The sequence below is a fragment of the Notothenia rossii genome (genome assembly GCF_949606895.1).
Source record: "Notothenia rossii genome assembly, chromosome: 5".
In the NCBI taxonomy this organism is placed as follows: Eukaryota; Metazoa; Chordata; class Actinopteri; order Perciformes; family Nototheniidae; genus Notothenia; species Notothenia rossii.
This window is the reverse complement of record NC_136903.1, coordinates 33,383,696-33,390,686: the sequence shown is the minus strand read 5'-3', so window position 1 is coordinate 33,390,686 and position 6,991 is coordinate 33,383,696. Positions and strand designations below refer to the sequence as shown.

Genomic DNA, 6,991 nt, shown 5'->3' with positions numbered 1-6,991 from the left:
CAACAAATCACTGTTCTCATTATGACAATATCTTGAGACAGGCTTGTCTCAGACTGGTCAGACTCTGAAGAAATTATGCAATGATTTTACAGCATAACTGTGCAAGAGTTTTCCAGAGGGTGGTGTAGAACATTATGTTTAGTGTTTAAGAAGGGAGGCTGATTGTTTAAACGATGGTTTGGAATACTGAGAAGATTAAAGTTGAATATCCTTGTTTAGCAAAAAAGACATCTGATTATTATGTCACACATAATAATCTTGATATAGAAACTAGCTATGGGTAAAACGTGTGGTCGTTATGCCATTATTATCATGAACAAAAAATAAATAGGGAAATAGTATCTGGTTAAAGATGAATGGATTTGATATCCTAGAGAGGGTTAGTTATATTGTGAATACTTCACAAAGTATTTACTCATGTATCATGAAGAACAAAAAACAAAGACACAAGTCCAATTTTGTTTTATTTTTAGATTAAATGTTCCATTACCAAAACTGTTCACCTTAGGTCTAGCTTTAGACTTTGATAGTAAAGGAGTACTTAGGCTTATTTTTCTATATCTGACATTTGAAACATGTTGGCTATTCACTAGATAGATTGAAGATTGAATATTTGTTCCATTCCTATTTAAAAAAAGTAATTTTAGAGTAACGAAGGCTGAAGCCGAACTTGGAAAACATGTGTTAGTGATTTGCATGTCGTAAACAAATTGAAAAAATTGATTATTGTTATTGATTAATTTGGAATATTTATTAAAAAGGCCGTTATATGCAGGTTCACTTAAGAATGCCTTGCATGAACATTTGTCAGGCTTTGTGTTTCCTAGGGGCAGTATATTAAGGAAGTTTATTGATAATTTGTTTGTTTAAACATCTGAAGCCTGATGATGAGTCATAGGACTTTGAAATAACTTTGTATGTGAATATGAGTACTCTGAAGTAGGGCTGGGCGATAATTCGATCTCGGTTCGGGATCGCGATAAAATTTTGATCGATTGCGATATTATGCTTGGGACATATTATTCGATATGACATCTTAATAAAAAGTAGGCCGCCTAGGCGCAACAACACCAGTATCAGTTTGGCTCCTGTATGCCGGTAGGACACGCCCACGAGCGAGCAGCGTGGCTACAGAGTGAGACTGAAGACAGAGGGAGAAAGGGATGAACAAAGAAGTTGTCAAAAATGAGCGAAACTAAAGAGGACCGTGAAAGTGAAATTATTGGCGAACGCAAAAGCGACACCGTAGGCCTACTAGAAGACATAGTTGACAAAAAATGTCACACCACGTCAGCTGTGTGGACATGGTTCGGTTACGGCAAAAGCGACCAGGAGCAGACGAAGCCGGTCTGCAAAATATGCCGGTGGGTAGTACCAGCCAGGACGGGGAATACGACTAACCTTTTCAATCACCTGAAAAGGCACCACCCCACTAACTACACAGAGAGTGTGACACTGCGGGCTCAAGCTAGCACACCACACACGAAGCTAAGCCACACACACACGTCGCCCGGTAACATCAATAAACAACAATCCATCCATTCGTGCTTTGCAGCCATTGCCCCGTATGAAAAACAGTCAAAGCGGAGCAAAACTATAACGAGCGCTATCACTTATTGCCTCGCTAAAGATATGATGCCCCTGTACACAGTGGAAAAAGAAGGCTTCAGGAAACTGATCAAAGTGTTAGACCCCAGGTACGAGCTCCCTGGTAGAAAATACTTTTCTCGGACGGCGATGCCACAGCTTTATAATGAATGCCGTCGTAAGGTGGAAATTCATCTGAATGATGTTAAATACTTTGCCACCACCACCGATCTATGGTCTAGCCGTACATCGGAGCCATATATGAGTCTCACGATTCATTTCATTGACGAGGAGTGGGCTCTACACAGCAAATGCTTACAGACAGCATACTTCCCAGAGGACCATACTGGGGAAATCATCAGCCAGGGGCTGGAGGATGCACTCAAATCCTGGGGCCTTAGGGAAGACCGACAGGTGTGCATCACAACAGACAACGGTGCAAACGTTGTCAAGGCTGTTTCCCTCAAAGGCTGGTCCCGGCTGCAGTGCTTTGGTCATCGACTGCACCTTGCCATTGGTAAGTTCATGATGATAGGCTAATAATAAAAAAAGTTCATGATGATGTCAAAGGCTACATTTTCAGCTCTAATAATAGCTCAGTGTAATGATTCGTATTCTTATACACTGTTGCCCATAAAGCTGGAATAAAATGTATATTTTTACCTCTTCTCATGAAATGATAGTAACAATGTGATTTATTCTTCATAAAGTATATTCTCAAAATTGGTAACTGGGACTCAGTAGCCTATGTAATTATTGCACCTGGTAATTACTGATGTGTATAAATTGGAATAGAAATAGGAATGTATCTGAAAACAAAATTATTTCACTTTACATGCCTCAATAAACCAATGTACAGGCTATCACTTTATAACTATTGATACTGATACTAGGTGATAATTCGATCATTACTAACATTTTGCATCTAAGATGTATTTGAATGAAGAGTTTATATTCTATCACTGTACTCAACTTAAATTGAGGAAAAATATGTTTATGTGTGTAGTCTAATTGATTTTCATATCAAGGATGTCATGACAATATTATGATTTATTATTATAAGACAGAAACTAATTTTTAAATAATACTTAATACTAATAATACTACATTTTTGTCATCTACAGAGCGAAGTGTGAGAGACAAGAGAATAGAGAGAGCCATGGGTGTGAGCAAAAAAGTGGTTAGTACTTTCTCATACTCATGGAAGAAGAAAAAAGAACTAACAGCTGCACAAAAGGAGCTCGACCTACCTGAGCACCGGTTGATGACAGAATCACCTACCAGGTGGGGTTCTCGCCATGCAATGATAGCACGAGTACTGGAGCAGGAGAAGGCCATTTCAAAGGTTTTATCTGCTGATAGAAAAACAAGGCACCTGGCTCTCTCATGGCAAGACATTGAGGTCTTGGAGTCTGTACACAAGGCCCTTAATCCACTTGTTGAGTTCACTGATGCCCTCTCTGCTGAAGCACATGTCAGTGTCTCTTGTGTGAAACCTGTCCTAAAGCTCTTCAATACAGAGGTCTTGAAGCCAGGAGAGGATGACACAGAGCTAACGAAGGCCATCAAAACTACTATCACCACATATTTGAATGAAAAGTATGATGATGATGCCACTGATGACCTCCTTAACATGGCATCTCTTGTTGATCCTCGGTTCAAGACCCGCTACATCCAAGGTGACAAGGTAGAGGCTGTGAAATCCAGAGCTGTGGCACAGATCCTGGGTGACTGTCAGAGCACACCACAGTCTACTCTCACACCTACAGCTACTGCTACTGCTACAGCTTCAGCTCCACCAGCCAAAATGCAGAGGAAGACACTGGGCAGCTTTTTCAAGAAGTCCTACTCTGTTTCTACCTCTAGTCTAACAGATGAGCAGGATGTTGAGGCTGAACTGAACAGTTACCTGCTAGCTCCAGAAGTAGACGGTGAGACCAACCCCCTGGCATGGTGGAAAATCCACTGCACATCATACCCCAGAGTGAGCTTCCTGGCAAAGCGGTATCTATGTATTCCTGCCACCAGCTCACCCTCAGAGCGTGCTTTTAGTACAAGTGGCAATATTGTGTCCTGCCATAGGGCAGCTTTAAAGCCAGATGTGGTGAACAGACTTGTCTTTCTTGCAAAAAACCTGTAATGGGGTAAATGATGTTCACTACTGCACAAGATGTAGAATAACTGTGACTGGTTTACTATGTTTACACATTACACATGTTTTTTATGTTTAGCACTTTAATGTGTCAGAGGGTCTGACCCACTTGGTTTTGTACTGCCTTGGTTTTGTACAAATATTTGAGATTATTATTATTTAATAATTTTTTTTTTTTTTTATTCTGTATGAGCGAAAGCATTTTGTTCTCACTATTGGAAGGCATTAAACTTTATTATAAAGTTTCAGTGAATCTCTTGTTTCTTCAAGCTTCAGGATGTCCCTCACACTGGCAGCATCTGCAAAAACTACATATCGTGATAAGAATCGAGATCGATCAATATGGAAAAACATATCGTGATAACATTTTTTTCCATATCGCCCAGCCCTACTCTGAAGTATCTTATTTGGGAAACATGGTCTCTATAGTTTGGAGGACAATGTTTCCAGGAGAGGTATAATTGGTTTATTGTTCAATTTGGTAATTTCATTTTAAGAACCATGACCTACGCACAGTAGAACAGTCCTTAGGACTAAGACACAGTTTCGGAGCCGTCTATCACCCCCAATCTCAGGGAAAGGCAGAAAGGATGAACCAGAACATCAAACAGAAACTCAGCAAAGCATGTGAGGAGACAGGCATGAAATGGTTAGACGCCTTGCCTCTTGCCCTTATGTCAATCAGGAGCTCTATCAACCGAGGGACAGGTTTCTCCCCATTTGAGCTGACCCATGGCCATCAGTTCCCAGGCCCAGGAGCCCTGAGCGTAGGAAAGGAAGTAGAGGTCATGAGTTCGAAACCTTATTTCCAGCAACTTAAGGGGCTGGTATCAGACTTCTCCACACAGGTTGCGGACGCCAAAGGGGGACCCGAGAAGCATGAGGCCAACACAGCAGAGTTCGTCTGGCTGAAAGTCATCAGGCAAAAGTGGCTCAACCCTAGGTTCTCCGGCCCCTACCGAGTGAACATCCCATGCCGTCCGCCTAGAAGGAAAGGGGGACAACTGGTACCACTGGAGCCAGTGTGCGGTCGGGAAACCTCCTGCTAGGACCTTGGACGACATCAGAACGGACCTGGCTCTCGTCGAGGAGGTCGACCCGGAACGGAAGCCGCCATCAGCGGACCGGAGGAGAAGGACCCCGAGGACATCCCTACAGCAGACGGCCCAGAAGCTGCCGTCAGCGGGCTGGGGGACAAAGACACAGGACTTCACGGGGAAGCAGAGGAACCTACTTTCCTCTGATCAGGTTGCTATAAACCACACCTAGCACCCCATTTATAAGCCCAAATTTCGGGAATTTGTTTTTTGAAAGCCCATATTTAGGGAAGTTGTTTTCTAAAGCCCATATTTAAGGGATTTATTTATTTATTTATTTTTACGTTTTAATGACCTTGTGTAGTGCTGACACAGAGACCAATACATTTCAGAGAAGAATGGAAAATGTCTGAAGGAGCCCTGAATTTCCTGATAATCTGTTGGTTGCTACTAGTATTAGGAATAATAGCCTATTTGTTCGCCCTACTGTATGTACATTGTAACCCTTAAAAGGTCATGGTTAAATGACTCATTGGTCCACAGCACTCTTAATAACTTGGGTTTTAATACCGTACGTTAGCATATACGTTCTACTGATACCAGAAGAATTGGAGCTAACAGCATAACTACGTATGATAACTGGAAATGTCTTGCAGGCTTAGTCCTGTTTTCTACTGTGACTGTTGCCATTATTTTTATCTTATGTGAATCCATTGACCACCTAGACTCCACTCCCTCGCCAAATGAGTCCGTAACTAGGGTCAAACGGGCCCCAAATGAGGGAGTAGTTACCACAATGTCTCCTAAACAAACCTTCACTTTCCAAGCAGGTAGTGATGGAATAGTAGAAATCGACCTGTGCAATATTTCCCCCTGCGGAAACCTCGACGGGACCTACTCCTACCTAGCCAAATACGTCTGCCTAGCCCCTACGGTATGTAACAAAAGAAGCAAAGATAGTATGAGAGGCGGTGCTTACACTTACAAAGGCGAACCCTATGTGGCCGTCTCATACACCTACGGTTGCTCCTGCGAGTCCTGGTCCAATGTCCTAGCAAATTTGGGTCCTCATGACTGGGGATACACGCCATCTTACCGATCGGCGAAAATTGTTAAATCCCTCAAATATAGAATGAATGTGGTCAGGAGAAACCCAGACGTCCCGTGCTCCGCCATGTTTTGTAATCCGGTACTCATAACGCTAAAAGATGTCGTGCTCTCCGACGCTGGACTTTATGTCCTTGCGGTACATGCAGGAAAGGGTTCGCCACAAGGTCTATTCAAAATTAAAGTTACACCAAAGATAGAGCAAAACCTTCCTCATGCAGCATCTAATGTTAAATACATGTCTAAAGTCACATGTACGGATAAATGTACGGGGGATTATAGCCAACTTCAACCTCTAGACATCATCCAAATGGCCACAGGATACTCAGATGACAATCTATGGTTAAAATGGGTTGCCCGAACAGCCCAAGAACAAATGGCAGGGGATTGCCTAGCCTGTGCTACGGCCCGCCCGCAATTAGTCACTGACCCTGCGCCCCGGTTTCCCACAGATACTTGGGGTTACGAGTGTATGTTACAACTGACCAAGATGGCTAGTCCACCTAACTGCACCACCCTAGCCAATGTTTTCCCTCCAATTGACAATGATACTAGGACAGGCCCATTCACGCCTAGCAGAGGCGCCAGTGGCTACACATGTTTCACCATGGTCCAAGAATCACCACATTTTAACCTACGAAATGTCTCTACGGATAGGTGTAACCACACCGTGTCCAGCACTAGTATAGGACATTGGGCCAGGGCTGGTCTCTACTATTATTGTGGAGCCCACCGCCTGTTCACCCGTATCCCCGAACTATCTGTATGATTGTGTGCTATGGTGCGCCTCCATGCACCCCTAATGTTACTAGGCGAAAAACTGGTGCCCACGGACCCTAAAGCCTCCCTCAACACCAACCTAATCACTCGACGTAGGAGACACGTGCTGTCCAAGCGCTACGTCCCGGGCTCCTTTGATTTGTCTGTCAACTCTCCCACCTACATCGATTCCATAGGAATCCCACGAGGGGTCCCTAACGAATACAAACTAGCTGACCAAATAGCTGCAGGGTTCAAAGTATGCCAATTATCTCTGCCGTCTTCCCTGTGACCCCTATCAAAAATGTAGAAAGGATCAACTATGTACATTACAACGTACTCCGATTGG

The 6,991-nt window shown here is 43.2% G+C and overlaps 1 long non-coding RNA gene across 1 annotated transcript; it reads left to right on the top strand.

Annotated features, from left to right (window-relative positions):
• The first annotated feature begins 1,558 nt into the window (after window positions 1–1,558).
• Window positions 1,559–2,878, top strand: LOC307039185. Its single transcript, XR_013808162.1, has 2 exons — window positions 1,559–2,104; window positions 2,712–2,878. It is a non-coding gene; the product is annotated as an uncharacterized lncRNA (long non-coding RNA).
• The last annotated feature ends 4,113 nt before the right edge of the window (window positions 2,879–6,991 follow it).